The sequence below is a fragment of the Hemitrygon akajei genome, chromosome 11 (genome assembly GCF_048418815.1).
Source record: "Hemitrygon akajei chromosome 11, sHemAka1.3, whole genome shotgun sequence".
NCBI classification, from domain to species: Eukaryota; Metazoa; Chordata; class Chondrichthyes; order Myliobatiformes; family Dasyatidae; genus Hemitrygon; species Hemitrygon akajei.
Genome location: NC_133134.1, coordinates 124,363,416 through 124,384,796, shown reverse-complemented (window position 1 = coordinate 124,384,796; position 21,381 = coordinate 124,363,416). Strand labels below are relative to the sequence as shown.

General features: G+C 40.5%; 1 protein-coding gene across 1 annotated transcript in view; it reads left to right on the top strand.

Moving 5' to 3' along the window:
• LOC140735187 (docking protein 5-like) overlaps window positions 1–21,381 on the top strand; it is a 515,728-nt gene that overhangs the window by 149,987 nt on the left and 344,360 nt on the right. The gene's annotated exons all lie outside the window — the stretch shown is intronic.

The window sequence follows — 21,381 nt, the reverse complement described above, 5'->3', positions numbered from 1 at the left end:
GCATGATTTGAATTGATGAAAATGATAAATTAACTTGCTCAAATGATTATTTATTGGCATTTGATATACATTAAATTCCTGTAACTGTATAATACCCACTATGCCATAATATTCATGTAAATTACATTTTCTCTCTTTAATATCAGCATACAGGAGAAAGTGCACAGCATCTTGGTGAGTTGGATTTGACATCTGTTGATGCTGTTCACTCAAGATACATTCAGGAGTTGAATATTTCTTCAACGGGATTTTGAGCAATAATTTTATTGGTGTTTTGATTAATTCTATTCATTTTAACTTAAATGTCAGCTAGGAATTCTTTCATATAAAATTTATATGCATATATACCCCTTGGTTGATTTAGATACATGGTGAATCTTCTTACTATTATAACTGAAAAGGTTGGATACACTTGACTAGATGCAGCAGTGTGGAGAGAGAAAGTTTCAAGTAAATTTACTCACCAAACTTCAAGTGAGAAGTCATGACTTGATACTCTAACTCAGTTTCATTCTTCATTGGTACTACTTGTTCTTTTGAGTATTTCCAAAGTTTTTGGTTGATTGTAACATGTATTATTGAGCTACTGGTAATTCCTAGAGGTGATCCAGAGATAAAGAATCTACCAGTGTCACTACCAGTACCCATGCTGGTTGGTTTGAGAATGAATTGAAAAAAAATGTATCTACATTTACAGCGAAAATAATTACACAACTTGCTCTTCTATCCAGCTTTGTTTCATCAGAAAAAAGTGTGCATTTATCTGCATAAATATAATAAATTGCAAGTATCTGACCTCCCATCACAGATCCATGTGATCCCTTTCCTGTAGGGAAAGGGAAACATTTGAAAAGGACTCATTTATTCCAACCCTCTTTCCTTTCTATTAACCAAATCTCTATCTATGTTAATTTGACATTGTCACAACTTATCTTGTGTAGGAGTGTTCTTTAGAGCATCTTGTTGAATGACTTTGGGAAATTGAAACATCTCCACCCACTATTTTTCCTTTATCTCTCTATAATTTCATTTTCAGACTCATTGAAAGGGAAGTAGTGCTTCTGCTCAGAATAACTGTTCCATTTGGAATTGCTAGTGGTTAGCTACTATGGACTAATAGAATGGCAGAGGTGTTGCATTGGTTACTGTATCTAATCGCTAGAGGTTTCAGAGCATGAGTTTATATTGGGCAATCTTTCCATCAGGTTCTGCACCAAATCAGATGGTGCAGAATTCAGAGCTGCACTGCATATTGTAGTGCATACACTACAATTCTAGCCCTGCATATTTCTCATAAAGTATTTTCAAAATAGCTCAAGACATGGATGGAAGTTTCTTTTTAATTATTTTACTTTCATTTATACATTTTAATTGAACTTGTTTCTAATCGTATTTGATAAACATGTTATTTGCTTTGAATTATCAGCTTCAGTTTTAATAGTTTTGAATGTGATTAAATGTCAGAAGCATTTAAAAACCATGAAAATTTCTGAACTGCTTTAAAAGTTGCCCTCTCAGGCAATGTTTCCTCTTTTTTTTAATAGCTGTGCACACCAACCATTAATCTGAGCAGGACATTTTTACAGGGTCTAAAAACTGCATAACACTTTAGTGTCTTTTTTGTAATTTGCATACTATGAATATTTAGAATAAAAACTGAAAAATCACATACTTTTGATATTATTTATTAATTGAATGGTATAATGAAATATAATACAACAAAGAAAATCTTTCACATCCAGGTGATAGTTACATCTTAATTCTCATTAGGTCACCCAAAAGTTCCACTTCTAGTCTGTTTCTGGATTTACATTTGATTGAAATCAAAAGACTGAATCCAAATTCATACTCAGCACTAGAAGCTTGAAATGTTCCAATGATGTTAACAAGAATTGAGAGTTCTTCAAATTCTTCGTCTCTAAGCACGTAGTTCAACATATTAGTGAACATCTTAATTGAACCAGTCTTAACTATCTCAAAAATGACAAATTTTAAATCACAGTATTGCTGCATATTTTTGAGGTAATGCTTTCATTGTTGTTCATAATAGTAGCTGATTTTTTTTTGTCAGGCATTCAATATTCTCCTTTCCAAATTCAAAATTGGTTGTATTTGCATTAGCTACAGGGTGAAAAGCTTGCCATATTAACTCAGCATCAGGAAATCTATTATCCAAGTGATTACACACACATTGAATGAATCAAAAAATAGGCACAGTATCAACGGCAGAACTTATAGGTGCAAGCAAATCTTTCAATTTTTCATTCCAATAAAAGGAATTGCCAAGATACTATGACAGTAACTTGTTAACTTCTGCATTTACATATTGCAGTGTTTCAACTGCATTCAGACAGCTTTTCTGAATGAATTTGCAGAGATGCCAGGTCTTCTAAAACATCGTTAAGGATAGTTAATCTGACTCAATGTTATGGATTGATCAAAATCTTTAAACAGTAGTTGTTGATTCAACCGTTACATTCATGAATTTGCTTGTTGCAATCTGAATTTCATAAGTTCTTATTAAAACAATAATGGCAAAATGATTTTACTTCCATCTTACTTTGTTTAGTGGTCTAAATGACACAACATCACATTCTGTAACATTAACTAATTCTTCTAGCTTTCCTTTTTAAAGAAACGACCTGCTGATTATTGTATACACTGTTCATAACAGTCTCTCCATATCCTGCATAACTGATACATTATGATTATGTATTCATTAATACATAATTAATTACAAGGTATTTCACAATTATAGTAACAAAGATTTCAAAATTATATCAGCATAATTTCAAAGTTATATTAACATTATATAAAAGAAAATTCCAGCTGAGTGGCAACAAAGGCTATGTGCACGGGAGCATTTCAGTTACTGCGTGGCTACATACCTGCACAGGTTAGAGGAAACAGTGCTTTCTGCTTTGCGGGGTATGAAAGCAATTTGGGATGGAACAACTTCACTTCAGCACCTAATACGTTTCTAATGCCTTGTCCCCAGCTAAACCACGCTAGACTTTGATTCTGAATTGCTTTTGGTCAATCCGAGAATGCAGACACCCATGCATGATCCAATTCAATCTGGTCCAATATCAGTTCCTAAATAACGTCCTTCTAGTTTCCCCACTTTCTTAACCATCACCAGGAAATTTATTATCCAAGTGATTACACACATGGTGCATTAAAGCATTATAGGTTATTTCTGGTATTGACAATGTGAGCTAGATAGCTACTGACTATTAACTTGCAAACTTGAATTATTTTTCTCTATCACTCTCTCTTTGCTCTCCAAGTATGTTGAAAGTTTCCAATCAGAGGACTTCGTTCTTTCCACTCTTTTCTGCCTTCACTGGTTGTGGTGAACTACATATACCTGTCTGGACACACCCCCCCGCTGACTGCTCCTGTGGCTCCTCCCACAGACCGTGGCTCCTCCCACGGACCACGGTATAAAGGTGATTGGAGACACAGCCCCGGCCTCAGTCTCCAGGATGTAGTGTGGTGGTCAATTGCTGCTTGTTCTTTCTTCCAGCCAATAAAAGCCTATATCTCGCCTCACGTCTCCGAGAGTTATTGACGGAGCATCACTGGTGAGATTGTGAGATGTCATGCTAAGCATTGAAGCAAATGCAAGCATATCTGCCACTGTTCTCAATGACTCCCTTACACCTTCCATTTAATGAACTAAGGCATTTGCCTTTCCCATGGAATTTTATTAAGTAAAATTGTTTTGAGTCTAATACTGCAGAAACATTCTTCTAAAAACAAAAACTGCTGAAAATGTGAAAATCTGTGGGAGCAAAATCACTTTGCTCCTGACCTAGTCCTAATTTGTGAAAATCGAACTAATTCCAGAGGCAAGGAAAGAGTGACTAATGTTGACATCAAGGCAGTATTTGATCTAGTGTGGACATGTTTAACTTTGAAGCCAATGGGAATTGAGGGAAACAATCTCAAAAGGGAGAAAGTTGTGATGCTGGAGGTCAATTGTATCAAACCCAGGAAATTATTGCAAGGGTATCCCAGAATAATCTAAGCCACAAACAGCTTCAGCTTCTTTAACAAAGACCTGTCTTCATTGAATAATGAAGAATGTTCATTAATGATTGTAGATGTCTTATATTTTCTCTTCAAGGGAATAAGTCTAGCTTGTTCAATGTTCAATTTTACCTTTTTTTTTAACAGTCCTTGCCTGTAATTAACAAGGTTTTGACCATTTTCAGATATGGACAGGAGGATGGGAAGTCAGGATGTAAAACAATGAGAGACGGCATGATTAAAACAAATCAGGTTTATTTTCATGTGCACAATTACAGTAATATACACCTACAATGATTTGCTTGCAACAGCATTAGATTGAGATAAAACATGGCACATAAATTATACATAAACTGTACATAAATTACACAAGACAGTGAAGGAAAAGACTGCACAAAAGAATACATTAGTGCATAATCATAATTAGAATTAGATGTTGTGGTTATAATCAACATCAGTAACACCAAGGAATTATTGTGGACTTCAGGAAGGGGAAGTCGAGGGAACACCCACTCGTCCTCATCGAGGGATCAGCAGTGGAAAGGGTGAGTGCTTCCATGTTCCTGGGTGTCAACATCTCTGAAAACCTATCCTGGGTCCAACATATTGTTGCAATTACAAAGAAGGCATGATGCTGGCTATATTTCATTAGGAGATGGAGGAGATTTGGGATGACACCAAAAACTAGCAAATTTATACAGATGTACCACTGAAAGCATTTTGGCTGATTGCATCACCATCTGGTATGGAGAGGTGACTACACAGGATTGGAAATAGCTGCAAAAAGTTGCAAACTCAGCCAGCTCTATCATGGGCACAAGTCTCCCCAGCATTGAAGACATCTTCAAAAGGCTATGTCTCAAAAGGGCTTCGTCCAAAATTAAGGATCCACTTCATCTACGTCTTACCCTCTTCTTGTTGTTACCTTTAAGGAGGATATAGAGGAGCTGGAAGACATGCACTCAATATTTTAGGAACAGTTTCTTCCCTCCACCATCAGATTTCTGAATGGACAATGAACCTATGTAAACTACCTCACCCTTTTTTTTGTCTTTCTCCTTTTTTGCACTACCGTAGATTCCGGATTTTAAGCCGCTACTTTTTTCCCACATTTTGAACAGCTTTGAACACTGCGGCCTTTACTACGGTGCGGCTAATGCATGGTTTTTTTTCATGCCGCCAAAAACATTTTGCCTCGTAACAGTAGACCAATAAAATTGATGAGTAGTTCACAGAGGTCCAATGAAATTGTACGATAAATCAAGCGCACTTTCACAATTAAATTATTGTAAATCAGTCATTTGTACTCACCCTCATCAACATGGAAAACACTCGAAGAAAAGCATTGTGCTGCCTTTATGGCAGTTATTTAGTTTATAATATTTTCGCTTAGTAATTCATTTGTTAGTTAAAGTTAGAACTGTTTTAACTATATTTGTTTTCTGTACTACATCCCGGGATGCTATGACTTCACACCCGGTTTCGCCGCGTCTTGTGGGGAAATACCAGTTTGCGATAAACGGGAAGGCGGGGGGCGAGCGGCGGAGCGAAAACGCTGCTTTTAAGTTAAAGGCGATCAATAACTTTTCCTGGTAGGCTGCAGTATATATATTTTTTACCAGTTGTTAGGAGATATTGGAATGTTGTTCAGTAAAAAAGTATACGCAACGTATATTTAAAAGTAGCCGTGTTACAGGCACGGTTCGAAAAAAAGCATTTGCAATATGTATTTGTTTATGTTACCATATGGATTTAATTAAAAGTTAAAAAATCCTCACGTGTAATATCTTTCTGTGTAAATATCTCATATTACAACGTGGGACACCTGCGGCCGAAAATCCGGTGCGGCCTAAAATCTGGTGCGGCCTGTACAAGTACAAAATTGATTTTCTTTCTAAAATTAGAGCCAGCGGCTTTTAATCAGGTGCGCTCTGTAGTCCAGAATCTACGGTACTTATTTAATTTAATTTTTGAAAATATATTTCTTATTTTAATTTATATTTTTTTAAAACTGTACTGCTGCTGCAAACAACAAATTTCAGAACACATTCCAGTGAGATTAAATCGGATTCTGATTCTTCTGATTTTGGTGGTGCAAAAGATGGTCTGTAATGTTCTGTTGTTGACATAGGATTAGGTTTGTGCAGGTCTCTACAAAGACCTGATTGTGTTGGAAAATTTTTTTCTGAATTTGGTGGTGTGCGATCTCGGGCTTCTGAAACTTTTTCTGGCACTAGCAGCGATACGAGGCTGTAGCCTAGACGATGGGGAATTTGCTTGAGGCAACACACACCATGGCTTTTAAGGAAAGGCCACATCAAGCCCGCCACAATGCTTCTATTTCTCTCCTGACATGGTGACAATTATGGATTGTCTGGAGTTATTGTTTGAAGAGACGTTTGTGCCCCACACAATGACTCACTGGTGACTAATAGACAAGGTTATAAACAGCTCTTAAGTTCCCATCAAAAATAAAGGCACAGTGTGAAGTTTTTTCTGGTGTGCTAATCTCTGAACCTGTAGTCACTCACCAGCTGCTCAAGGGCCTGGATGTTCCAGGAATACCATTAGTCACAAATATTGAGCAAAAAGCAGAAAACACTGAAAACATTCAGCATATCAGCATATCAGGCAGTAATGTGGAGAGGAACAGGGTTATTTCCAAACAATAATCTTTCATCATCTTATGTTAAGAAATTTGGTTGGATTAAATTTGTTTATGTTCAGTAATTCAACAATGCAAGCAGCTAATATGCCATAAAGAATAATATCAGTTCTGCATTTTATTGTAATCATATTTCAAAATGTTCATCTTGATTATGATATAATGTATACAATCTACTCCAAAGATACTGATGACTATCTGCCGAAAGGTTTTGGCCTGAAGCGTTTACTGTACTCTTTACCTAGATTCTACCTAGATATGTTTTGTGTGTGTTACTTGGATTTCCAGCATCTACAGAATTTCTCTTGTCTGTTGACTATCTGGAAGATTTACATTTTGAGAAAGAAAACTTTGCATTCACAGGTAGAGGGTTGATCCCACTAGATTCTTCGTAACCAATGCTGATATTATTAGGCATTTATTAATTTAAACAAAAAGAGAACATTTTGAAAATAATGAACGGCCCAGGTAACTTCTGGCATTTTCTGCTTTTGTATCAGCTTCCAGATCTGCGGTGTTTTTTTTTTCTTCAGATATACTTCCTGCAAAAAATGTACACTTGAAAAATCTTCTTTATAGATATTAGAGATAAGTGTGCAGAAGCAATCAACCCTTATAAAGCATGTACCAAATTTATGAAATTCTTCCTAGTTATACTATTCAGGCTATAATATTGGAAGTTCGCCACATCAAATCAATTCAAAACCCAAAAAGAGCACATTTTTTCCAGTTTATCTGTGTGTGTGTGTGTGTGTGTGTGTGTCTTGCAAAATTTTGCATTGGTTCATGTATATATTCAATGATAGAGATGAATCTTCTGGGATAGTACTGAGAACCTTGAGACTCTTTTACAGGAGCTTGCAAAGGCCTACAGAAAATGATAGAAGTGCATCAACTCTCAAACTTCCCACTCACCAAGCAGCTTCTGCTCACCTGTTGCAGAATCCATGAATCCCATGTTAACCACATCAGAACGAACAGAAATCGAATTAAAGCTATTTAGCCTCGATTCTGAAGGACTGCCTAAGGAATTCAGTGGGTAACTGGATAACCTGATTTAACATATGATGGTATTGGATTTGCTAACCACAAAGTTCTAAACTTATATGAAGACCTTAACCTCTATTGAATAAAAATAGCCACAAGTAGTCTCATTAAAAGAAGGTTATACGGTACCTACCGTACCTTCAAAGACTAGTTCACCTCACTGTTTATTCTCCATGGTGCAATTTGCTGCCAATATCCACTACTGAGTGGTGGATACGCCCTTCCTACCAAGGATAAGATACTTCCAACTAACAAAGTAGTTTAAAAAATAGTGCATTTATTTTCAGTAGTGCATATTTAAATAAAAACATATTCAAAACTCACAAGATTCTATCTTAAATATTTCCAAATTGTTAAGACAGAAAGTATTAAAGCAGAAAGCATTTCTAAAACACAGAAGGATTTCCAAAACACAGGTACAATTCCTTTAAACTAAAATAACATACCAACAATGCAAACAAATCGTCTTTCCCAAAAATCAAAGCCAGAGGAATGGATTCTAGTACACCACGTGTTTCCTTCAAGCTTCTTGATGTTCCTTACCCATTCCTGATCAGCCTGAACTGCTCTCTGTGTTTATACAGTTCCTTTGACACTTGTGTGACATCACATATATATGATATTTCCTCAGGTACCTTTTTTACACAAACAGTCTAAAAGCATTTTGGAGCCACCAACTCCAGCTACCCACCCATTAATGCAGTGAAGTTAAATTCCTTGAGTACATAAAACTCCCAACTTATTAATAGATCAGTTATTGATATGCTTAATGATATTATCCATCTGGTCTGTAAGCTTCCTTGAACTAAGCAACCTAGCCATCTTGTCTGTTTTGAAACAAGTCAAATTAAATAACCTATTGTCTAGTACTGCACCTCTTGAACAGTAAGACAAGCATGTGGGTAACATCCTGCTTCTACAGAAATAGTACCTACTATATACAGAACTGGTTTGCAAAGTTGCTGTGTAGACAATACTTTGTTTTAACTTCAAACTGATTACTGCTTTCCAATTAGATTTTTTTGAGAACTGAAGACGGGCTCCCATTTGTAACCAGAAGCTAAACAATGTTAGTTGCAATTTTATTTACAACTATTTGATCTTACAAGTGGCAGCTGCTGTGTTGGGAAAATAAACTTGTTACAACATGAGACCCCTAGCCCAGGAAGTGAATATCCATTACATATTTAGGGAAACAGTATAAAATTGGGGTATAAACCTTCTTTCATAAATAACAATTACAAATCATTGGAGAAAAACCTGCATAAGTAAAACATATCTAAAATGTTTGAATGTAACCTCAACAAAATCATTTTTATTGAATATTTACATCCTCTTTTAAAATTGAAACAAAACTAAAGATTTTGACTCAAAGCCTATCAAAATGAAAACTGATGACTATGAAGAGTATGAAAATACATTGATGTGTTGGGCTGAAGGAGCTTTGATTTTGATAGTAAACCAGATCGTTCAGTATCTCCATGCTAATGGCACAAACATAATACACCTGTTGAGATTGCATGGCTCCCTACTACATCGAGGTTTTAGTTCTGCAATCATACAGTGAGTGGATCAGGTCATGAGTGATAATCAAAACTATGAAAGATGAATCTTAAGATCATATCCTCAGCATTGCCCTGATTTTCAGGGAGACATGGAAATACATAAAAATATAAAACAGACAACTGCAGCTTCTATGAAGCTGAGGAGCTCATACAAAGTGTATTCATGTCCTAGGCTCACTTTGGTGATCAAAGCAAGGAATTGGTCTATCCAGGATGATCAGACCTGTCCAGTTTACTTTCAAGATGTCAAAAATTGCTGCTAAACCTCTCCCCTTTTTTTCTAAAAAAGGGAACGACACGTTTGACAATTTACTGATGCAAAACATTCTTATTATGAGTGTCCTTGTCTGCTCAGTTTAATCCATGCATCACTTAAGGTAGATAGGTTGTTTTAAAGGAAACAAATTAAGCCTTATATAATTGATGCACCATCAATAACTCTCGGAGACAGGAGGCAAACAATAGGCTTTTATTAGCTGCAAGAGACCACGATTAGCAGCAAGAGACCACCACACAACATCCTGGAGACTGAGGGAAGAGCAGTGCCTCCAATCGCCTTTATACAGGGGTCTGTGGGAGGAGCCAAAGGAGCAGTCAGCGAGGGGCATGTCCAGACAGGTATATGTAGTTCATCACATTCACCCCCACTTTGTTTTAAAAGAGAGTCCCCATGGGGCGAAGTTTCTTACAAGTATACTTACAGGTTAAGGCTATCAGGCGGTCGAATCTGTCACTGTGATCTACGTAGCACCAGCGGTGATTGCACCGGTGACGGTGGTTGTGCTGGTTGTGCTGGCTCTGGCCTGACTTGAGGTGCCAGCCCATTAGGCCTCAGTAACCTCTCATGCGTGTGCGAGGCGCCCGGTATGGGAGTGTCGTGAGGAGTCTGTGTAGGGCTTGGTGTGTGTGGTGTCTTGTGGGTATACAGCTCGGTGGGTATGGGGTTCATAGTCACCGTGGAGTGTTCGGGGTAGGGGTCTGGTGCTCCTGCGGGCGCCAGGTCACGGACGGAGACCGTGTCCTCCCGCCCATCAGGTAAGACCATGTAAGCATACTGGGGGTTCGCATGAAGTAGGTGAACCCTCTCGACCAGCGGGGAGTATTTATTGCTCCTCACATGTTTCCGGAGCAGCACTGGCCCTGGGGACGTCAGCCAAGCCAGTAGGGTGGTCCCAGTGGCAGACTTCCTGGGAAAAGAAAAGAGTTGCTCATGAGGGGTGGCATTGGTGGACGTGCATAACAGGGAGCGGATGGAGTGGAGCGCCTCAGGGAGGACCTCCTGCCAGTGAGAGACTGGCAATCCCTTTGACCTAAGGGCTAAGAGTGTGGCCTTCCACACTGTGGCATTCTCCCTCTCCACCTGTCCATTTCCCCGGGGATTATAGCTCGTGGTCCTACTAGTAGCAATGCCCCTAGCCAGCAGGTACTGGCGCAGCTCATCACTCATAAAGGAGGACCTTCTATCACTGTGGATACAGCAGGGATATCCAAACAGAGTGAAGAGCTGGCACAGGGCTTTTATGACGGATGTGTCAGTGGTATCGGGGCAGGGGATGGCAAAGGGAAACCACGAGTACTCATCGATTATGTTGAGGAAGTAGACATTGCAGTCGGTGGAGGGAAGGGGGCCCTTAAAGTTGACACTCAGTCGCTCAAAGGGGTGGGTGGCCTTGATAAGTTGTGCCTTTTCAGGACGGTAGAAGTGCGGTTTGCACTCAGCGCAGACTTGGCAGTCCCTGGTCATCGTCCTGATGTCCTCAAGGGAGTAAGGCAGGTTCCGGGTTTTCACGAAATGGTAAAATCGGGTGACCCCCGGGTGGCAAAGATCTGTATGGAGGGCGTATAGCCAGTCGAGCTGCACGCTGGCACATGCTCCCGGGATAGGGCATCAGGGGGCTCATTGAGCCTTCCAGGCCGGTACAGGATATCATAGTTGTAGGTGGAGAGTTCCATTCTCCACCGCAAAATTTTATCATTTTTGATTTTGCCCCACTGTTGGTTGCTAAACATGAACGCAACTGAGCACTGGTCGGTCAGCAAGGTGAACTTTTTGCCGGTGAGGTAGTGCCTCCAGTGCCTAATAGCTTCCACTATGGCCTGGGCTTCTTTCTCCACCGCGGAGTGCCGAATTTCAGAGCCTTGAAGGGTACGAGAGAAGAATGCTACCGGCCTTCCTGCCTGATTGAGGGTAGCAGCCAGCACGAAATCGGAGGCATCACTCTCTACTTGGAAGGGAATGGTCTCATCCACCGCATGCATCGTTGCTTTAGTAATGTCCCCTTTAATGCGGCGGAAGGCCGCGCGGGCCTCGGCTGAGAGGGGAAATAACGTGGACTTGACCAGGAGGCGGGCCTTGTCTGCGTAGTGAGGGACCCATTGGGCATAATAGGAAAAGAAGCCCAGGCACCGTTTGAGGGCTGTGAGGGTGGTGGGAAGACGGAGTTCCAACAGGGGGCGCATACGGTCGGGGTCAGGGCCAATGACTCCGTTCTCCATGACATACCCAAGAATAGCAAGTCGGGTGGTTCCAAACACACACTTGTCCCTGTTATAGGTAAGGTTAAGAGCTTTGGCCGCTTGGAAAAGTCGTTGGAGGTTGGTGTCGTGATCCTGCCAGTCGTGACCGCAGATGGTGATGTTATCCAGATATGGGAACGTGGCCTTCAGTTGGCACTGGTCCACCATCTGGTCCATTTCCCTCTGGAAGACAGAGACACCATTGGTGACACCAAAGGGGATGCGCAGGAAGTGATAGAGCCTGCCGCCCGCCTCAAAGGCGGTGTAGGGGCGGTCCTCCAGGCAGATGGGGAGCTGATGGTAAGCGGATTTCAGGTCTATGGTTGAGTACACCTTGTACTGAGCTATCTGATTGACCATATCCGCGATGCGGGGTAGCGGGTACGGGTCAAGCTGCGTGAACCTATTGATGGTCTGGCTATAGTCCACGACCATCCTATTTTTCTGCCCTGTCCAAACAACGACCACCTGAGCCCTCCAAGGACTTGTGCTTGGCTCAATGATCCCCTCCCTGAGCAGCCGCTGCACCTCCGACTGAATGAAGGCCCCGTCCCCCGCTCTGTACCTCCTGCTTTTAGTTGCCACAGGTTTACAGTCGGGGGTCAGGTTGACGAACAGCAGTGGGGGAGGGATCTTGAGGGTGGAGAGGCTGCAAGTGGTGTCAGTAGCGCGGCCGTTGGCATGGTGTTGGGTGGGATGTGCGGGTCGGTGTGTGCGTGTGTGTGGTCAGTAGCGGGGTATATGACGAAGCCCCACAAAACTGAGGATTTCTGACAGTGATTGGTGGGAGGGGCCCATCATACTCCATTTGTCACACTTTTCAGGTGGCTCTGGAAGTCGAGCCCCAATAGCACAGGGGCACACAGTTGAGGCATGACCAGTAATGCAAAGTCCCGATATTCTGTGCCCTGCACCACCAATGTCGCTACGCAACCCCCCCCCCCCCCCCGGATGTCTGTGGAATGCAATCTAGAAGCCATGGTGACCCTCTGGCTTACCGGCCATGTCACGAGTCTACAGCGTTGCACTGTGTCCGGGTCAATAAAACTCTCAGTGCTGCCCATGTCAAACAGGCAGCTAGTCCTGTGCCCCTCCACCAGGATGTCCATCATTGACCTTGCGAGCTGGTGTGGAGCGCTTTGGTCGAGGGTCACGGAGGCCAGAGTTGAATCGCCGTTTTGGTGCCCGATAAGCACCCGTGGGTCAGAGGCGGGGCAAGGTGGCGCTGACAAAGATGGCCGCCCACATGCCTCGCACGCGGCGCTGCTCGACCCCGCTCGTGGTTTAGACTTACAGGCCTTGGCGAAGCGGTCCTTCTTTCTGCAGCTGGAGCAGGTAGCTTCTCGGGCCGGGCAGCGTATTCGGGGGTGCTTTTCGAGTCCGCAGAAGTAACACTGTGTGGACTCGTGACTGGCAGGAGCCGTGGTCGATTGTGGTGACTTCACGGGCTCGCGACTAGCAGCAGCCGTGGTCGATTCACATGAGGGTTGCGGGGGGTTCACGGACTCGTGAGTTGCAGCAGCTGTGATCGATTCACCGGCGGGTGGCGGGGTCTGCAGCGTCCATAGGACCGGTGGGAGATTGCACGTACACTAACCTGATCCCCGTAACGAAGGCGTCTCGTACCAGGAGCTCCGCATGCTGTTCCGTCGTCAGTCCCCTGCAGTCACAGGCCCACACTAGTGTCTGAAGGGCCCGGACAAACTCAGCGCTCGACTCTCCGGCCTGCTGCCGCCATGTCGCTAAGCGATGTCTTGCATAGACGGTGTTCACCGGCCGCAGGTACTGTCTTTTGAGGGCGTCCAGTGCCCCTTGGTAGGTCGGCAGGTCCCTGATTAGGGAGTATACTCGCGGACTGACTCTGGAGAGGAGAACTCTGTGCATGATAGCAGGCTCAGTCACGGGAATCTCTTCCAGGTACGATTGGAAGCATGCAAGCCAGAGTTCAAAGGCAATGGCTGCTTCGGGAGATTGAGGATCAATGTCCAATTTGTCTGGTCGTAAAATGCTCTCCATGTTTTAAAATTGCAGCTAATAAAATTGATGCACCATCAATAACTCTCGGAGATGGGAGGTGAACAATACGCTTTTATTAGCTGCAAGAGACCACGATTAGCAGCAAGAGACCACCACACAACATCCTGGAGACTGAGGGGGGAGCAGTGCCTCCAATCGCCTTTATACAGGGGTCTGTGGGAGGAGCCACAGGAGCAGTCAGCAGAGGGGCGTGTCCAGACAGGTATATGTAGTTCACCACAATAATCTTAAAGTTTCTTCACTATTGAGAGTCTGAAGACAGACTGTTGAGTCTCTGTGGAGAGAACAGATAATTGTGTCCCTGGGGTAATCTTTGTAAAAGAAAACAGCTTGCCTTGCGGATCAAAATCTGTTTTGTTTTGAAAGTAGCTTTAAAACGCCCCTTGGTTTATTCATAGCATGTAGAAGTCTCGGTCAATATTAGTTTAATCAAGCATTAAATATCTTTCTTGCTGAAGGATCTGATCTGCCATTCCCACCTTACACACACACACACACACACACACACACACACACACACACACACACACACACACACACACACACACACACACACACACACACACACACACACACACACACACACACACACACACACACACACACACACACACACACTGTTTCCTGCTGCCTTAACCATTCATGACCCTACCAAAGTTGAAAGCTCTCCTCCTTACCTCCTTACTTCTAACCACAGATGGATTTTTATATCAGTTACACATGTCTTTACGTTGTATCCAATATTTCAATTTAATTCATTGAACTGCAAGGAACTGTGAATGAAATTGGAACCCTACTGCTAACAGCTTTCCCATCAGAAAAAGTACATATTTGCATAAATAAAATTCTGCATTAGATATACATGACAAGTTTCTCTGATTTAAATGGTCAAAGGTGATTAACAAATTCTGAATTGGCCAAAAAATATAAATTAATATTTTCTTTGTAAACTATTATTTACCTACTGTACATCTCTAAGATAATGGAAACAAGTTCTATTGTACTGTTCTTTTTGGGGTCGAAGTGGATTAAATTGTTCGGGTGTTTCAGAATAGCTTTCAGGAAATCCATCTGGCAAGAGCAATCCAGATACTTGGAACTGGTCACGATGTTACCTCCTTACCTATGAGTCTCCGTGCAAAAGATCAATCCCTTTCGCCCTCAGAACAGACAAGCATTAAGGTCCAGATGGCAATTGAGCTATGGGTAGTATGTGTGGAGACACCTTCTCTGAAATGTTATTGTCAAAGTTGCAAGTGATTTTAACAGCTTTTTAATATCTCTAATATTGAAAATAAATAAATTGGGGTAATTTTTTTTTAAATTGCACAACTTAAAAATGTCCTTAAAAATAAAATCAAAGTAAAATAATGAATAACTAACTCCCATCTCCTTTTTGCTTTCTATTCATTTAGATTAGAATCATAATTAAAATCAATGGATCTATGTTCCTATGCCATGCTTGCAGGCATAAAATCTGACTGGCAATTTCCCCATTATAGTGCTGGGGAATCCCAGTAAAACTGGGCACTACTGTTGAACTCCATGCAGATTGCACTGAAACAGGATAGTGACAGATGTCCCACCATCTGTCACTCAGCGAGTGCCGGAATTTCAGCGCTTGTGCCTGTGTCCAGGACTTCAAATTGAATGGCAGAATGCTGGCAATTCCCAATGGAATCATCAGTCATAGCCAGTGAGATTTGGCCTAATGATGCGATAATCCAACCTTCCTGTCAAAGATTCTTATTGCTGTTACATAACTCTTTTCTGAGGAGTTAATACAATAAAAAGACTTTTCAAATGCATTGCACTGAAGTTAATTCCTCAGTGAGAAAGTCATGTTAAATAAAAGAAAGTCTCAGTCTGAATAATTTAGTGTCTTACACAACTCCTGGAGTTAAATATAAACTGTTGTGGGAGGTTTATAATGGACTAGAATTTAATAGTCAATAGAAAAAAAGTGTAATGCAATTCTTGATGTTATTTGATGAATTAAAAGCTTTCAGTGTAATTAACTGGAGGACGAAAGTGAGTTGAGCAAAGGAATTCAATATGGAGGCAACAATCATCTGAATTATAACAGTTGTCTGCACTCTAAGCTAGTGGGATGCTCTTAAATCCAAAGATGTAATATTTGTATCTTGCTTTGGTCAGATTTGTTATAATTTTGCTTGGCAATTGTTGAGTGGCCTCTTTTCTGTTCCTTCTCAAAGTGGCAGTGACTGTATCGAGTGTGGCTTTTCTAGGGAGACCTTACAGAGATTTTAAATGGTGGAATATCCAATTACTTTAGTAAAGGAAAATCTAGTAACATATTGAAATTTTATAACCATGTGTCTTTAAGTTTATAGGGCTTTCTTGCAGAATAACAAGCCTGAAAACAGGCTTATAATTTTGTCTTAAAACATAGCAATTGACCTGAAGGAGGCTAAATTGGGTAGAAGTTATTAATAATGATGAAAATTAGGAAAAAATCTACATTGAAAACATTTTATTCTATTAATTATCTTCCTTTTGTCATTATCTTAAATTATTTCAATAATTGATGGTGCCCTGGAATCTTTGTCCATAGCTTTAGCCACAAATCATACTTTGTTTTGCCTTTGTTAAATTCTGCTTGTTGTCATTTTAGAATTAATGAGTGACAATCAATATATTAACTCAAGCATTGCCAAGCTATTGAAATTATACGTTGCCTAATGCTCTTTTCCTCTATTGTTGGTGAAAATCAAAACTTTGGGGAGAGAGCTAATCTAACTAAGAGTATGGCTTAAATGAAGCACAATGAATGAGTCCTGTTGTAAAGAGGGATCCTCATACATGAACACAACAAGTTACAAAGTAGCACGTAAATTGTTGGGATATTGATCTGTATAGCTATTGCTAAGACTGTACCTCAAGTACTGCTTGAGCAGTTGGGCTATGGTCAATGGAGTTTAAGAGAATGATTGGTCCTCTGAATTAAATGCATAAGATTTCCATGGTTATAACATGTTAGACGCTGAGGGGAAGGTTCTCCTTATGGAAATGAGGCCAAAAAAAATGTCAGCTTTAATTGTATTGAATGGTAGAGCAGTCTCAATGGGTTGTATAGTCCTGCCTTGCTATTTCTTGTTTATATTTACACTTCACAAGTTTCAGACCACAGACATCAATTAAAAGCTGTGCACAATTGAATTGTTGCCTTCCAGTATCATCCAGCCCCATTCTTCAATGACCAATGTTACGGAACTGCTTTCTCTTGTCACAGCTTTACAAAAAGAAAAATCAATTGTGATCTGCATGTTGCAATTATTGACCCATTTATTGACCTGTAGTTTGCAGAGATTTGTGGATGTCGGTCTACAATGGGGTCCACTGTATCCCAATCCTTGGCATTCCCCTCTCCTCCGTGCTCTTTTCTGCTGCTGCTCTGAGTGCCTTGGAAAGATTTCTTGACATTGCCCAGCAGTCAGTGTACCAATGAAGCTGCAAACCCTCCCTGGTGCCTGTGGCCAGAATGGCAAGGATTTCTGTTCAAATTGTCTGAACGTTATTTTGTCTGTGCCCCTAAGTGCTGTGGTACCTTTGTATGCACCGTAAAGAGAAAATATAGTTTCTCACTATGTATTTGAACTCATCTGTTCCAAAAGAGCTAATAGCTTGGTGATTATTTCCAAATCCCTTTATGACATTGAAAGGGACCATTTGGCCCATTGGGCCTCAACCAGCTCTCAGAGTAATTGCAGAGTGGGTGGCATGGTAGTGTAGCGCTTAGCGCATCACTTTACAGCACCACTGGCCCGGTTTCATTTCCTGCAGCTGTATGTAAGAAGTTAGTGCATTCTCTTTGTGACCATGAAGGTTTCCTGAGGGTGTTCCCACATTTGAAACACATGAGGATTAGTAGGTTAATTAGTTCCATGAGTGTAATTGAGCAATGCAGGTTTTTTCTTGGCTGGAAAGGCCCGTTACCATGCAGTATACATAAGTTAAAAGGATAAATAAATAGACATCTCCACGATTTGGTAGCATAAGAGATTGCAAACACTGGAATTTGATACAACAAGGAGTCTGCTGGAGGAACTCAATGGATCAACCAGCAGTTATTGGGGGCAGGGGGTTGAGAAGAATTGTCGACATTTTGGGTTGAAATCCCATTCCAGGGCAAATGCTGCTGAACCCATTAAATCCACCTGTTCATTCTCTGTCGCCTATTTTCCCTACATTGCCATCAACTCCTCCAAGATTCTTCCATTGATGAACACCATGCAAAATAAGAGTGGCTAATTAACCTACCTGCACTCATTTAGGATGTGGAAGGAAACTGGAACACAAAAGGAAACCGCTGTAGTCACAGAGAGAATATGCCATCCATCTCCATATTTATAGTGCTGGTGGTGAGGATTGAGTCTGGGACACTGGAGCTGTGAGACAGCAGTTCCATAAAATGTAACCATTTTAAATAAACACATATTCATATTTGGTAAGTCACTCATTAAGTCATAATATGTGAATTATTAATGACTCTTATAAAGCTGTTTTTGGAAATATTCTCCCTGTATGGCTATACTTAAACATTGCTTCATATTTTCCATTGAATCACAAGACATTGAATTGCTGAGGAATTTAGCAGAATCCATCAACTAAATTTAGTTTGAGCTGCAGTTTAAAACATGCAGGTATCTTTGTTATAACCACACAAATAAGTGGTTGAGTGAAACATAATTGGTTCTCCTTATGTCTTGGTTGTGTTCAAATCAAGAGTCCCGGTGCTGCCTCCTACTCCAATGGTTTCTGTGTGATAACTATTGAATTTCTTAATTTTTTTTTGCCTGCCTGGCTACTTAGCTTTTATCTTGAGAGCACAGGTTTTCCATCATTTGAATGTCAACGGCACACTGACTTTTATATTGATATAAAGTGACTTACAACGTGCATTAATGCCAAAAAAAATAATTTGTGTAATATGTTCAAATGTCACATGCACTCAGTGAAGTTGCAAGATGTGAGGCTACATATGGAGAGATTACTTACAGATCACAGCACTTGAGCCTCACACTGAATTTAAAAAAAAGAGGCTTATACCATCAAGAAGCAGAGTAGTGAGGATTGAAAACAGCAAAGGACAGATAAAAGGTGATATAGAAGGGAAAGATAATATAATGTGAAAATAATTTGGGAAGAAATATAGAAAATAACTGAGATTCTACAAAGGAAGATAAGAGCTTTTGAATAGAGAAACGATGATGATGAATAATGAGACATAAAAGAAGCATATGTATTTCTCTTCATATTAGCAGGGAAATTCCAGATGCAATGAAGAACTAAGATCTTAATAAGAGTCTATGAACTTAAAATATTTAAGCTTAGGAATGTGTTTGCATAAACTTCAAAAAGAAATCAATATGTTCACCAATGACACCACTATTGGTGGCAGAACCACAGATGGTGATGCGGTAGCATACAGGAGTGAAATAGTTTTGCTGATCAAGTGATTCATAACAACTACCTTGCACTCAATGTCAGCAAGACTAATAAATTTCTTTGTGAAGGGGAATTCGGAAGAAAACACACCAATCCTCATTGAGGGGTCAGCGGTTGAAAGGCTGAGAATTTGCCAGTTCTTGGGCATCAGTATCCCAGAGGATCTACTCTGGGCCAACTATATAAAAGGAATCACGACAAAGGCACACCAGGGCTATACTTCATTGGGTGTTGGAGGATATTTGGTAGGTTACTAAACTTTCTACAGATTGTACCGAGAAAAGCATTCTATCTGGCTGCATCCCATCTGGTACAGAGGTGCCAATGTGCAGGATCATGAGAACCTTCAGAGGGTTGTCACCTCCATCATGGGCACATTTTAGCTGTTTTCTCTTTGCAACAGGACTTCTGAAAGGTCCATGAACTCATGAACACTACTTAGCTATTCCCCTTTTGCACTATTCAATGATTTTTATTTTTATTGTAACTTTTCATATTTTCTGGTATTTTACTGAATTACCCTTTCCATCCCATAACTCTCCCCAAAATAAAATCAATAGCTATATAACAAGTAAGATACTTCTACTGTACAAAGGGATTTTCAGCCTCATAAACATAAGAGGTTCTGTAGATGCTGGAAATCCAGGGTAACACACACGAAGTGCTGGAGAAACTCAACAGCTCAGGCAGCATCTATGCAGAGGAATAAGTAGTCGATATTTCAAGCCCAGAATCTTCATCAGATCTTCAGCCTCAGTCTGAGTAACAGCAGTTTCCAGTTACTCATAGATAACCATATTTTACAACTCACATTTCCACTTAAACTTCTATTTAAGAAGCCAGCATTCAAATTTTGTTCTAGCTGAGCCCTCAGATCTCAAGTGTAATTTTAGATGGCGCCTCTGCTCTTTTACCCATACACGTCAAGCTTCGTAGCTTCAGGATCATCTTTTTGTTGATGCCTGTCATGTCTCATAGTCTACTCCTACCTGTTGCATACAGAAGGACATGTAAAGTCACAGGGGCATCAGGGTGTACATGGGTATGACATGATGATATTGAGTGTATCTGGTCTACAGTTGTAAACTTAGGCCAAAATCTCAATCTTACAGTTATGGGCATCAATAAATGCCCTCACTTTAGGGAGGTTACCCTACGTTAACCTATAACTCATACATGTTTGCTTAACTATTTCTGTTTCTTTTATGAAGGGGTTTAGCTGTCAATAACCCCTATAATGAGCAGTGGTTTCAATCAAGAGACACTTCCAGCTAATGAAGCAGTTATATTATTTTAAATGGAACATATTTATTTTGAGGAATAATTCTAATGGAGAATGCAATTTTACAAAGGATTTCCAACCATGTGCCAATGAGCTGCCTGCAAACATATTGTCTGTCATAAATAATGAGGCTCTAGGAAGTGATTGTTCTTGGGTTGACACTGAGAAGAGGATTATATGTTTTTACCTCTGTAACATCACTTCACCCTTACTCCTTCTAATACAGTGGATTCTGGTTAATTGAGCTATCAGTTAATCGGGGCAGCCACTTGTTTGTGACAACTCTTAAAGTACAAAAACTAATCTAGAAAATAGCTGGGATTCCCATCATCTATTTGGGAATCTCTGGCACTTAATTGGCACAAGAAATTAGTTAGTTTCTAACCAGTGTCAGTTGTGCGCACATATATGCCCATTAAACACTACAACATGCTTAGAACAAACAATTTTTACATAGTGTTGGTTGAGCGTGTTTGTGTTCAAAAAGCAGTGATTTTTGACACTGATAGTTGGCAAGAAATAAGCAGTAAGACAACTCAGAACTGTTTTGCTCACTGTGGTTTTGAACATTCAGGTTTGGAAATACCAGAAATAGCTGGGAGTGAAAATCAAATGATTTCACTGCTTCATCAAGTTCAGAACTTCAAAGAACTTGAGTCTACTAATAATTATCTTGAATGTTACAATGAAAATGAAGATTTGGAGGATGCAGTCATTGAAAGCATAGTATGAAAGTAGTCCATTATCTGCTCTGGGTGTCTGTC